The sequence below is a fragment of the Callorhinus ursinus genome, unplaced genomic scaffold (genome assembly GCF_003265705.2).
Source record: "Callorhinus ursinus isolate GAN/ISIS: 27379988/994484 unplaced genomic scaffold, GSC_fseal_2.0 scaffold18, whole genome shotgun sequence".
Classification (NCBI taxonomy): Eukaryota; Metazoa; Chordata; class Mammalia; order Carnivora; family Otariidae; genus Callorhinus; species Callorhinus ursinus.
This window is the reverse complement of record NW_027397080.1, coordinates 32,366,683-32,380,980: the sequence shown is the minus strand read 5'-3', so window position 1 is coordinate 32,380,980 and position 14,298 is coordinate 32,366,683. Positions and strand designations below refer to the sequence as shown.

At 41.1% G+C, this 14,298-nt stretch overlaps 1 protein-coding gene across 11 annotated transcripts in view; it reads left to right on the top strand.

Moving 5' to 3' along the window:
* The window catches only part of CAMTA1 (calmodulin binding transcription activator 1), an 868,902-nt gene that overhangs the window by 29,972 nt on the left and 824,632 nt on the right, over positions 1-14,298 (top strand). The gene's annotated exons all lie outside the window — the stretch shown is intronic.

Here is a 14,298-nt window from a genome sequence, read left to right as displayed (position 1 = left end):
AGGCTTCTTATTAGCAAAACAGCTCTCACCACAGTCCTTTTTTTGATGAAAAGAGTTTGCATGTGATAGTTTTTTTTATTAGGAATGGAGGCTGTATGGTAGATTGTGTATTTGGCATCCAATTAGAAGATTGGTAAAGTAGAATGAATGAGAGTATCTTCTTGGATGATGTTTCTTGCTTTTGGTAAGTCTTAGTCTGGGAGTCTTAATATTAAGGGTGGATTGCTTTGTCATCTTTTCAATTTTGAAATCCGAATATTTCCATGTAGGGTAATATGCATTTAGTGTGGTGATGAGAACTGGGTATGTGTCCATCGATCTGGGAATTATATTCCTTTAGTTCAGATGGCTGCAATTTGGGAATTGTATTCCTTTAGTTCAGATGGCTGTGATTACTGGTTTTCCAGAGTTGGTCTGAGTCAGTTTGTGTTGCTGGTTCAACATTCACTTCCAAGTTAAATTAAATACAACGCCTGCTCTGTATTGGGCCCTCAGTTTTGTTAAAAGACACAAGAAGACAGTAGTGCTGCCTACTTACCTTATCTTTTTGAGATTATTTTGTTCTAACTTCTTGACTTGGAGTGCTTTTGTTTTGAGTTTTAAGAGGTTATATGGGTGAAAGTCTGTCTACTTAATCCTAGTTGACAGATTTAAATACTCAGTAGATCCTTATAGCTTTGATACCTTGTCTCAACTGATTTTAATTTCTTTTAAGGTATGTATATTTTGATTATTTGCATAAATTATATTTCCCCCTTAGACAAAATACTTTTACCTTGACAAACATTAGCTAGTTTAGAGGCCTGTTGTTTTAATCAGTCATCGATTAACGATTTTAAACATGAAAACAAAGTAAATATGCTGAAAATTAGTTTTAATCATAGATCATTACTCTGTCAGCAAAATAGTATGATTTGGGAGCCATTCAGTAGGTCATAACTAGGTCATGAATTATTTAAAAACTCAGTATGTTTCTTAGTATTCCTTGAAACATGGATCTGCTGCCTTACTATTATATGTTAGCTCTAGTTTATTTATAAATGAAACAAAACACATAATTGGTATATATTTTTTCAATATTATGTTTTATGTGAAATTGGCAATTTATTTTTAATTACGACTTGAAATTGTATTTGAAACCAGCAAGAGCTTAATTAAAATTCGTGGTCTTTAGGGTCTTCTGAAGCTGGAGTCACAGTATCTGAAGCTCAATTGGTAGACTGTTCAGATCCTTGCACAGGACTTCACTTTTCACGTATTTATCTCTGGTTATTGGCAGGTTCCCCTTTACTCATAGTTCAGATACATTATGAAACACCTAATAAAGAATTTTTATAGAGGATGAGATTAAAAGGAAATACAGAGCTGTTCTGTGCTTTCTTCTAGGACCCTGACCCAAAGAGCTCCTTGGAGACTGCTGATTTAGGTCACAGTGTTGCAAAAGTCCCTGTCCAGAGAGGAGACTTCGGTCCCCTCTCTGACTGGCAAAACATAAAACTGGGGGCTCTGACACATGTGGATTGTTTTGTGCAAGCTACCACTGCTGCTGAAAACGCCAGTGAACAAAGTATGTTCCCAAGGGTGGCTGGAGGCAGGACAGGTGGCTCAGCCGGCAGGGGCCAAGGCTCATACCCTTTTACCTCATGAGCCGTTGTTCTCTCAGTAATTTGTCAGCTCAATACTGACAAAAACTCTTATGAGAGAACTGAATTTAAAGGTTGGCCCATATTTCATTTCAATGTAGAGGACATTGGCTTTCTTTCTTGTTTATTTTTGGCTTTAGGAAAAATAGGGGACTCTGGGAGTGACAGCTGAAGACTTAGGAGTCCTTAATTCTGCAGTGTTACGTGGTGATGGTAACCTGTCTTTTTTTTTTTGAACTGGCTTGGATAACAGGAATAAAACAATCAGTACTTCTATTAAAGCACTTCCTTCTTTGATCTAGCTGGGTATTGGCATTTTCCCACATTCTTCAGCCTGCCATCCTGCTAAACCTGAAGGAAGCGTCCTTCCGTGGACTTGTCTCTCTCTGGGGCTTTTGGTCCTATTTACGGCAGAGTCATGCTTAGTCAGAGTTGCCCATGAGGTCTCTTGAATTGCTCATGGAGTTAAGTTTAGTCATACTGCCATTAGTAAGGGCCTGTTTCCTGCTGGGGTTGGAATAGATGGCTGTGTTTTGGTGGAGGACCGCATGAAGTAGTCGGCTTGTATTTGGGAGCAGTGTTGTACCAAAACTGGTTTAGATCCCCCTTTCCTGGGACAAGGTGCTGTCACTGGGAGAGGCGTGAGGGAGGGAGATCGGTGGACAGCACACCTGATTCCCATTTTCTGTGTCACTCTGTGCAGCACATGTTCGCGGAGCAGCCTGGTGGCTGGAGTGGCCTGTCTGAGGTGTCTCCGTCTTCTGTGCTTGCTCTCTGCTGGGTGTGTACAGTTCAGCTCCTGAGTATAATGTGACTCCTCCATGCTTTTGGGAAATTCCTTTATTGAGACCTGTGTTGTAATATTTGTGATGATTTGAGAAAACCTAGCTTTTGTACTATGTCTTTGTTGAGAGACGGAGGGTGAGATTGTGCCCATTCACATGTTGCCATGTGTCGAACCCCTGTTTTTGCTGGTGGCTGGGCACTGTGTATAATTATTTCTGAGCCTTATAATAGTGTTCCAAGATAGGCCGTATTTCCTTTTACTGATGAGGTAAAAAGTGGTTAACTCATTTGGTCAAGATAGCATACTTGTTAGGGCCTGTCTCTCTCTGAGCTTAATTTCTTGTACGTTGCTTACTAATTCTTAGGAACGTTCATTCTGTTGTAATGTTGTCTTGGCTTCTAATTAAAGACCCATAACTCTTAACCACATTAGTGTACTTGGCAAGTCCGTTCTGTCATTTAATTTTGGATTAAAAAGAGTTAACACAGGATTAGTATTGTGGGATCATATGCAAACATTAGGTGAAGCTGAAAGTCACTAAAAAGGAAGGCTACCAGAAGATAAGGAGGTCTTAGGGCCCAGCTAAGCTCCTGGAACCTTTCTTAATGCATCGGAATAGGTAAAATCTGCCCTTCTTGAATGTTATTTGCAGTTGCAAAATAAATGTTGTGTCTAGAAACAAATCAGTGTGGATTATGCTTTCTCAGCCACACACAGCCTTTGCCCATGTTCTTACAGGCGATAAAGGAGGGGTGATGATGATGATGGTGGCAGTAATTATGGCAGCCAACATTGACTGAACATTACTGTGTGTGTGGCACTGGTGGGTCCTTGATGCGAATAATCACATTTTTTCCTGGAATTGATCCTATGAGGCAGATTATGTGATTACCTTGTATCGATGAGGAGATCTGAGCCATAAAGATGTTAAATAATGTGCCCAGGGTGGTGGACTTGAGAGTCTAACCTTGCAGCCTGATTTCAGAGCCCATCCTCTCTCCGGTTCTGTCCCAAAGGATAATTTCAAACAGACTTTCTCAAGATCTCGCAGCTGTTTAGTGATTTCTAACCCTTTTGTTTTATAGAATTGTTTGGCTTCTTTATTTATTTACATCTTCAAGTATTATACATAAACTTAATATATTTTTGCATGAAGTTTTTTTTAAAAGTAGCACTCATTTCGGGGCACTGGGGTGGCTCAGTCGGTTAAGCGTCTTGACTCTTGATCTCAGCTCAGGTCTTGGTGTCAAGCGTCTGACTCTTGAACTCAGCTCAGGTCTTGATCTCAGCTCAGGTCTTGATGTCAAGCCCCTGCGTTGGGCCCCATGCTGGGTGTGGAGCCTACTTACAAAAAAAAAAGTAGCACTCATTTCATAGGGAAATAGTTTTGATTCTTAATGAATGTTAATATGTAGGCTCTGGATAATGAAAAAAATATTAAAAGTAGAAATTTTGAACCTGTGTGTAACTTGAGGGTTAGGCTTGATTTTTTTACATCCAGGGCAGGAGAGAAAGAATGTATTAAACAGAGCAAAATTGTTGAAGAACCGGCTCTTATTCCGTAATCAGTTTGGCATTCATGTCTTCATTAGGTGAACTGTTATAAAGTTTCTGCATTTTAAGTTAATATTTTTAAGGCCCAGAGCCAGAGATAATTATGCTAATGCAACTTTCTGATTGCACAAATGACTATTCATAATTACACATATTAGTACTCCATGTATGCTGTCCAGGCTGAAATTCTTTTGTTTAGTCATTAATTAGCTGTTTGACTTAAAATACAACTACTGCATTCCCCCAGTCGCTGGATCTGGATTTCAGATGGCTTTCTTCCAAAGCCGAGCTAATGCACACCAACAGACCTTTTTAATGAAAATGTTCTGCTTAAATGTTCAAATCACTTTTGTGTGCTACTATTTTTGAACTATTAATGCTTTTTTTTTGTTTGTTTGTTTTTCTTCTAATACAAAGTTTCTCTAGAGGAGGTAAACAAAATGGAATTCTCGTTTGTACTGATGTTAAAGAAAGTTGCATCAAGGGTTTTCAGTTGGTGATAGCTTCAGAGATTTTCATATTAAATGCATCCTTTTTAATGGTAAACATGTCTGTGTAGAGAGCATATAACTCTCCACTGGTATAGTCTTAAGTCATGCCAGAGAACTTGAAGAAAAAAACCCCTAGGTGTAATGCTTTTTATAGGGAAAGAATTGCTTTTTTAAAGCCCGAATACTTTTTTTTTTCCTTCAGTTTTTTATATTCAGGTAAGAAAAATGGACAAATGGACTTTAAGACTATGAGATTTATTAAATTATATTTCATTTCAGTTTTAATAAGCCACCTTTTCAAATTTCTTTAGTCATTTTTTTTGTGTAGGCATATATTCTTGAGTGTTTTTTGTGTTTTTAATTTTTCTCTTGGAATACCTTATAGAGTCATAGTTTTAAGGGCTGTAATTTTTTTCAATGATTGGTTTTTCTAGTGTATTTATATGTTATCTTTTTGAAAGACAGGCCCACATTTTGGGGGGATCATTTAGCACTCTTCAGACTTCCACCATGCAAGCTAAACTGAAAAGTATTAGCCTTATGAAGGTGAGTGAGGTATTTGGCTTTGATGACTCAGAACGTTAGTTAACCCTGAGGTTGGCCTTTGTTTTGTGTAGCTTTTGGCAGTTGTAATGGTTTGAATGGTCCCAAGTTATTCTCGGAGTCCAGGTGGGGCTCTCCTGGTTCAATGGCAAATAGGAAAGTACAGATATGGAACAGCACCACAGAGAGCCAAGTTTTAAGAGGGAGCCATTTGATTTTTGAATACAATATATTGTGCCAAATTTCAAATTAAATGTGGTAATTTTGTAGCAATTGGGTTAACTATAATTCCTCTGTTTCACTTAGTAGTATGAGGTCAGGTAAATGGATACCGAAATCTAAATGAGCATGCACCTGTTTATCAGACAACCTGTATCAGTTTAGCATTGGTGGAAGCAGAGGGAGATTGGATGTGTTGAAATGCTGGGGGCAGATGTCCTTCTACATCTCTGGGGGAAGGCAGGTAAGGAGAGGTCGAGACAAGTGGGTTTAACTCGAGGAACGGCAGGAGGAGCAGATCTTAACCTGCAGAGAGTAGAGTAATGGTCATAACATTTGAGTAAGATCTTAAAGAACAGATTTTTTGAAGGAAGAAAATTCCTGTGGATCTGCCTCAGTTTTGACCCTAGTGGTTTTTATTATATGTTACTTCAGAATGTATCACTTAGAAGATACTTCGCCCATAGTAAGTGTTCAATAAATGTTTGTTGAATGAATGAAATGTGTAAAAATATAAAAACTCAGTATAAATTTCTGAGCTCTTGGAGTTCTTATGCAGATATAAAACTCAAATGTAAATATATTACATAAAAAAGATCAGAAAACTAATAAAATTTATATTAACAACATTACTTAAATGCGATGGATGAAGTTTTGCCAAAACCAAATTGCTCTTGCAACACGAATGTAATAGTGACTGTTCTCATGCAGGGTCTTTTGAATTTGGCCTGCGACACTTATCATGTGCCCTGCAGTGATCCCACCCCTCTTCCCATATTGAACTGCTTAGAAACTGATTTTGGCTCAGCAGGCGTTTCTAGAAGTCTGTTGTTAGGTCTTGGTACAAATACATCATTTAGTCTGAAGTTCACTTCTGGATTTTCTCATTAATCTGAGAACAGTTTAAACGGGTACCCAGGTGATTGTAATCACAGACCACAGACTTGAACAGTGGATCTTTGTGTTAGAAAAATTTGGTTATAGGTTTTATTTTTTAAGGTTATAAATTAAGATGTGAAGTGAAAACTTTCCTAGTGAACTCAAGGACCACAGATCTCTTGGAAGGGATACACAACTGGCAATCAGGAACTGGTTCTGTCTAGTCTTGGCTCTGCCACCAGTCAGCTGAGTGCTAGGTAAGCCACCTGCCTGGCCTCATCTGCATCTGCTGTGATTGTGCTGAGTGACCTTTAGAGATATGTCATAAGTCCTGTTCTCCAGTTTTGGAGGCTAAATCACTGTTGCTCTCAGAGTTGTTTGGGAGTGTAGGACATTCAGGGCAGGCTTGGGTCCAGCTGGGGTGTGTGTGTGTTTATTTTTTGCTGTTAATCATCCTTTATTTTTATTTTTTAAGTCTATGCTTCAGTGGGTTTTAGTATAGTCTACATACAGTTGTGCAGCCATCACCACCATGTAATTCTGGAACATTTTCATCACCCCAACAGCTCGGGTTTTCCCTCTCTCTGGACTTGGTGGAGTCAGCACCCTCAAGGGGTGGCCAGCCTCTTTTTTATTGGGCTCAAGGTTCTTCTTTGGTATCTCCTCCAAGTTTCTATACCCGTGTGGCACTGGAGCTAAAATTAGAATAGATTGTCTTTTTGTCCAGGTCTTAACACAGAGCACTTTGTCCTGAGATTGTTTTCAAAATGTTCAAGTACAAGTGAGGATTCAGTTGGGGCCTCGTTTTTCTGAGGGAAGAAGAGGGCTTGAGGAGAGTTTTCAGGTGAAAACTGAAACAATATGCCCTGTGAACTGGGTTACATGGGGATAAACTGCCCCGCTCTTTCTAGTAATGGTGGGAGACTCTGTGGCCGTGACTTTGCATAAAGAGAAGCTGAGCCCTGCATAAAGTCAGCTGAGATTGGAAAAGGGAAGGATACGTGGAAAAGTGGGCATTCTTTTTAGCTTACTGGTTTTCATGCTTAGCTGGCATCAGAATCACCTGGAGGGCATGTTAAAACACAGATTTCTGGGCACCACCCCCAGAATATCTGCTTCAGTAGGTCTGGGGTGGGGCCTAAGAATGTGTATTTTTAACAAGTTCCTGGTGAAACTTAATCTAGATGAAGACTCTCAGGACCCTAGAAGTGTATTCTGACTTCACTTGACTTTAGTCTCAGCTCTGCTGTCCTTACACCATTCAGGTATGTTTTGGTGTACTTTGGCTACATAGGGTACAATTGAGCTTTCTAGAGTCTTCTTCTCATATACCTACCTAGAAGTAAGAGAATGCAGTTAGTTTTTGGTATTTATCTAAACTATTGGTTAATTTCTTGTCGTATAGGAAGCCCTTTTAAAGTATGGGTGGTGGTAGGGGTATGTGGAGGCATATTCTAATTTTTGTGACCTTGTTTTGAAAAGGTAGCATGAAGAATCATCTCTACTCCCCCTTTCGTTTCCATCTCCATTTGGTCCAAATAGCTGAAAACAGCAGAACCCTAAAGCTGAACGTCATAGCCTGCCTACTTACCTACCTACCTGTCTGCCCACCTTCTGGTCTTTTTAATACTACCTTCCAAATGTTTCTAATGATAAATTCTGTTATCTTGGTAATTATGAAGTTCTGTTGAAGATTTTAAGAGAAGTTCCTAAAATATAACCTAAGTTTTCCAATTTTAATGCTTTTAGAAAGCTGGAAAAAAATGAAAAAGAAAAAAACATACAAAGGAGTCCTTTCTAGATGGCTGAGAAACCACAGATGGGCTGGGGTGGATGTGATGAAGATAAATTTGTGTTTGGGAGAGTGTTTTCTCTGTAAGGGAGAATATTATGGGCCGGATGTGTGGATTTCATGAGGCTTTCTCGTATGCTTCTGTGCTTATGTGTTCCCTGGTCTGGTGAAGGGTGTAGAGTTGAAATAAATGTAAAACTTAAAGAACCTGTTGTTTACATTTGGGGAGAAAGGAGGAAAGGAGGAGGAGCTGGGGCTCTGGGGAATTGGACCGGATTGAGCAGGTGTGTGTGTGTGCGTGCATGAGTGCACGCACCCGTGTGGGGCAGCTGTGGTAGAACCGGGATGGAATTCTGAGGCAGGCTTTATTTTGCCTTGAGTTCATTTTTTTTATGATTCCAAAGTTGTTTATGGTAAAAAAGAGAAGGTTTCATGTCCAAGGGAACAGGAAGCTGAAAAGTAGCTTGACCTGGGCTAGAAAGTAGAGCCCCTTGTGCCTAAAGTGAGAGGGGAGCGTGTGTCAGAGGGGGTTGGCCTCCAGAGATGGCTGTAGCAGGAGCACTTGAATCCAGGCCATCCGTTCTACTTCTTCTGTTTCCTTTTTTTTTAATGTTTAATATTTTTAGAGCAGTTTCAGGTTGATAGCAAGTGGAGAGGAAGGTACAGAGAGTTCCCGTACAACCCCTGCCCCCAAACATGCATAGTCTCCCGACTACCAACGCTCCCCACCGGACTGGTACCTTTGTTACAATTGATGAACCTATGTTGACACATCATCGTCACCCAGAGTCCCTAGTTTACATTATGGTTCATTCTTGGTGTTAAGATGTCTTTTCATGGCTCGGTAGCTCATTTCTTTGTGGTGATGACTAATACTCCATTGTCTGGATGGACCATGGTTTATCTCTTTATCTCCCGAAGGACATTTTGGTTGCTTTCAAGTTTTGGCAATTATGAATAAAGCTGGTTTAAACATCTGTGTGCAGGATTTTGTGTGGACATAGATTTTCATCTCCTTTAAATAGCCAGGAGTGTGGTTGCTGGATCATGTGGTGTGAGTATGATTAGTTTTATAAGAAACTTTCAAACTGTCTTCCAAAGTGTCTGTACTGTTGGTATTCCCGCCAGCAACAGGGAGAGTTCCTATGGCTCCACATCTTCCCAGCATTTGGTGGTGTTCGTGTTCTGGATATTGGCCTAATAGGTGTGTAGTGGTTATCTCATTCTTGTTTTAATTTCCCTGAAGACAGATATATGGAGCCTCTTTTCACATGCTCGTTTGCCGCCTGTATCTGTTTGGTCTGTTAGTCTTTGGCCCATTTAATCAGGTTGTTTGCTTTCTTATTGTTGAGTGTGAGGAGTTCTCTGTGTACTTTGGACAACAATCCTTTATGAGATGTGCTTTTGCAAGTATTTTCTCCCAGTCATTCTCTTGACTTTGTCTTTCACAGGGCAGAGATTTTTAATTTTTATTAAGTCCAGCTTATCAGTTATTTCTTTCATGGATCCTGCCTTTGGTGTAGTAACACTATGCCCAAGTCCCGCTAGGTTTTTTCCTGTGTTATCTTCCAGGGGTTTTATAGTTTTGCGTTTTACATTTAGGTCTCGATCCATTTTTACTTGATTTTTGTGAAGGATGTAGATCTAGATTCCTTTTTTTTTGGTGCCTGTGGATGTCCAGGTGTTCCAACACCATTTGTTGAAAAGACTGTCTTTGCTCCATTGTCAGAGATGAGTTGACTGTAATTTATGTGGGTCTATTTCTGGGCTTTCTGTTCTTTTTCACTGATTTATTTGTCTGTTTCAACAACACCACGTTGTCTTGATTACTATAGCTTTATAGTAAGTCTTGAAGTTGGGTAGTGTCATTCCTCTGACTCTGTTCTTGTCATTCAGTATTGACTCAGCTATTCTGGGTCTTTTGCCTCTCTGTGTCATTTTGTTGCTATCCACAAAATAACTTGCTGGGATTTAGGTTAGGATTACATTGGATCTATAGATCAAGTTGAGAAGAACTGACATCTTGACACAATATTAAGTCTCCCTATCTGTGAACATGGACTGTCTTTCCATTAATTTGCATAGTTCTTTGATATCATTCATCAGAGTTTCGTAGTTTTTCTCATGTAGATTGTGTACTTATTTTGTGAGATTTATGCCTAGTTATTTGATTTTTGGGGGGTGCTAGTATTGTGTTTCAAAATTCAAATTCCACTTGTTCATTACTGGTATATAGGAAGGTGATAGACTTTTCTATAATTGCTTATTAGTTCTGTGATTTTTTAAAAAGGCCTAACATCTGCAGAGCAAACATCTGCTCTGTTTACTGATGGATCCGAAGAGCTTAAAACAGTGCCTGGCACGTGGTGGATCTTCAGTAACCAAAAGCCTTTGGAAAATTTCCCTTTGGGACCATCATTCTGTGTGTTAACTCACGCCTGAAGTAGTTCCCTTTTAAAGGGTGGGTAGCACTTTAGGGAAGGGTGAAAGTCCCAACACAGAAGGTCAAGGACAAGGTGGGAAAGGCCACACCCTCTTCATGTTCTGGGTGGGGGACAGGGCCTATTCAGAGAAGCTGGCCAAGAAGAAGGCTATCCTTTGGGAAGTTGGGATCTTATTTAGAAAGGGCTGCAAAAGCCACTTGCTCAGGAAGAGAAGGGGAGAAGACACTTAAATATATTTATCAGTCAAGAAAGATTCGAGAGAAAGGGACAATGCCATTTGCTTCCCATTTCTGAGAAAGGATACATTAAAATAGCTTGAAATTAAGCACGATCTATAAAATTGAGGTCAGAGTAGAGTCATTTCCCATTTTTCCTGTCTTTAAACCATGTATGTAGTAACAGACACCCCTTTCCCGGCATCAGAAGACAGTTGTTAATGTGCATGCTAGGATTTTATTTTATTTTTGTACTGTTGAACAACATTTCAACTTCCTAACTCTAATTGTTCTATTTAAGAATCAGTTTTGTTAAATGCTTTAATCATTATTAATCAAAATTTTTATATTTATGCATTTTCCAGTAATTTTTAACAGTCCATTCCTCTAGCAACTCAGAGAGCCTGCTGTGGGGGTGATCATGTATTTTTTATTTCATAAATGAGGATGGCCAGACGTAAGTGTTTTAGAATTAGTATGTAACATAATCTAATGTAACATCATCTAATGTACTGTATAATTTGCTTCTTTTTATTGTGTGTTGCCTGGGTGCTCCCTGCTGGACTGTGAGGTCTAGGTGGACAGCAATCTTCATCTGCTCTGTTTACAGATGGATCTGAAGAGTTTAAAACAGTGCCTGGCACATAGTGGCTGTTTCGTGACCAACGGACACAGTTTAGGTTTGCTACTCAAGTGTGCTGCTAGTACTTTGTCTCTGAATTCTACAGCCTGGGCTAGTAATAGTCACTAGGAGTGACAAGCTGGTCCACGGAGCTACCCCTAAAAAAGCTATGATGTGGAGATGAGCAGAATGTCTGCTCCCTGCGCGCACTCGGGTTCCCAAATCCAGGGAAGGAAGGGTTGAGGCCAGCACACTCAGTCCTTATCTCAAACTTCCCAGGCGGCTAAGTTGTTCCTGTCCAGGGCGGGAGGGAGGGTGAGGCAGGAAGCCAAGACTGTCCTTTGTGGAGGAGCTCTTGGCCATGTGGGAAATGGGGCGGGGGGAGGGAGAGGGAGACCCCTTCCACTGCAACCCTCCTGCAGCTAATTCACACAGTACGACACAGGTAGAAAAGTGGGCCAAATCACCCCAAAGTCTACCATCAGAAAGAAATAGTTGACTTTTTGATAGAAGTGTCTCCAGATATTTTTCTGTGCTGATGTGGCTGTACATTTTATTTATTAACTCAGGATAGGTTTCCTGTGCATGTAGTTTTGTAATCTGGTTTTTTCTTAATAGATTGTATATGTCTTAGGGCTTTTTTGAGAGTGATCCATAGCATTGTGTTTATTGACTGCTTATTAGTATTCCATTGTATTTCATGCTATCAGTTATGGCTAACAATTTTTTTGAGGGCCCAATATGTGCCAGGCACAGGTTGAGGATACCAGACAGATAAGTTCCTGTTCTCATGGAGTTTATAGTTTAGAAGGAAAGACAATACCTAAGTAAACAAGGAGCCAAGAATTTCAGAGAGTGCTTAGAAGAAAGATCAGGATACTGAGGTGTGAGTCCTTTGGTTGGGTGGTTTGACTTTCTTGGGAAGTGACTTTTGAGCTGAGATCTGAATGATGAAAGAGGTCTAGCCGCTTGAGGATTTGGGGGCAGAACATTTTAGGCAGAGGGAAGAGCCAAGTGCAAAGGCCCTGAGGCAGGAATGCATTTGGTTTGAGGAACAATAAAAAAGACATTCTGGCTGGAGCAGAGAGGACATCTGGAAGATGAGATGGGCCAGGTAGGTAGGGACTAGCTCTCCAAGTGTCTGGTAGGTACAAAGATTGGGAATTTTATTTTAAGAGTAACAGTCATTGGAGGATAGGATAAGCTCTCAGGATGTGAGTGACATTATACGGATTTTTTATTTTCAAAGTCTTTTTCTGGTGGCTCTGTGGCCAACAGGGGAAGCAGAGAGACCAGTGAGGAGGCTGTTGCAGTAACAGGCGATCGTGGTAAGAGTGAGGCTGAAAAGTGGAGGTGGAGGTGTTAGGGCTCGTGGGACTGGACGTAGGAGGTAGGAGAAAGGAGAAGTCAAGAACGATTCCTAGTTTGTGGCCTCAGGCACAACCTTGGTGCTGGTGCTCATAACGGAGACCCAGAAGACTGAGGGAAGGGAGGGTGGGGGTGGATCAAGAGTGTTCTTTTGGGATGTATTGATTTTGCCATGTCTGGTAGACACTGAAGTGGCAGCATCAAGGAGGCCGCTGTCTGGGAGTCTGAGAGAGGTCCTGTCTGGAGATATAAATTGGAGAGCCATTAGACTAGATGAGATCACCCTGGGGGCAAATGATGTTTAGGAGAAGGGATGAAATGAGCCCTGAGTGGAGCAGGAGGAGACAGCAGAGCGAGGGAGGAGTGGTAAACCACACGAGTGTGCGGTGGAAGCCCAGAGAAGAATATGTTTCAAGGAGGGTGTATCAGTTTGCTTTTTGCTGCTGTAACAAATTACCACAAACTTGGCGGCTTAACACAGCACAGATTTATTATCTTACAGAGTTCTGTAGGTCAGACATCTGACCCAGCTCTCAATGGGCTAAAATCAAGATGTGAGCAGGACTCTGCTCAGTGCTGGAGGTACTAGAGAAGAATCTGTTTCCTTGCCTGTGCTACCTTCTAGAGGCTGCCCACGTTCCTTGGCTCCAGCCCCTTCCTCCGTCTTCAGAGCCATCAACACAGCATGTCTCTGACCCCGCTTCCATTGCCACACCCCTGTCTCGGACTCTGACCTCTCTTGTGTCCGCTTCCAGTTTTAGGGACTCTTACGATTACATTGGTTCCACTGGATGATTCAGGAAAATCTCCCTATGTTAAGCTCAGCTGATTAGCAACCTTAATTCTTAATTCTACCTGCAACTTTGCCATGTAACACAACATATTTCTAGGTTCTAGGGATTAGGATTTCTTTGGGCGGCTGCTAATCTTCCTGCCACAGGGGGTATATAGTCAGAGGTTACTGAGAAGTCAAGTGAAATGAGGATGACGTCACCATTGATTAGGGCACCTGGAGGCTCTTAATAACCCTGATAGGTGGTTTCAGTTGCGTGGTGGGCTCAGAGGCCCCATTGGAATTGGGGGGAAAGGCGAATGGGTGAGGATGTGGGGGCTGCAAGTGTTAGTGATTTTTGATGGGAATTTTGCTATGAAGGAAAGGGAATTATGGCTCAGTTTACAAGGGTAGCACAGAGCACGGCTCTAAGAGAGTGAAGTGGGAGCCCTCTTTGGTGCAGAGGTTCAGGGAAGACCTCTAAAGAAGGGGCCAAGTCTGGTGTCTGCTGGAGTGGGTTACCTGAGCCAAGAACCTAGAGTGAGACCAAGAGATGGTTTAAAGAGTTGGAGCCACCTGAAAAAAGAATTAATATGGTTATTTACAATCAAGCAGAACGTACGGATGATTCGTCTGCATGTGCCTGGGTCAGTGGACAGGATGTTTGTCAGCAGCTACTACAGGGTCCCCACCCCACCACCTTGTTGGCCAAATCTCTGAAGTACATATAGATCATCTGCCCTTTATTCCTCGTGGACCTGAGGTGGTCTGGCCCCAGTGCCACGGGGGAGAGTGCGTCCTACATGCAGCACAGGGCTCAGTCCTTTCCTGTCTCTGTCTTTTTCTTCACTTCATTGTGTTTTTTTTTTTTAATTTTTAAATTTTTAAATTTTTTTATTTTTAAAGATTTTATGTATTTATTTGACAGAGAGAGCGAGACAGCGAGAGAGGGAACACAAGCAGGGGGAG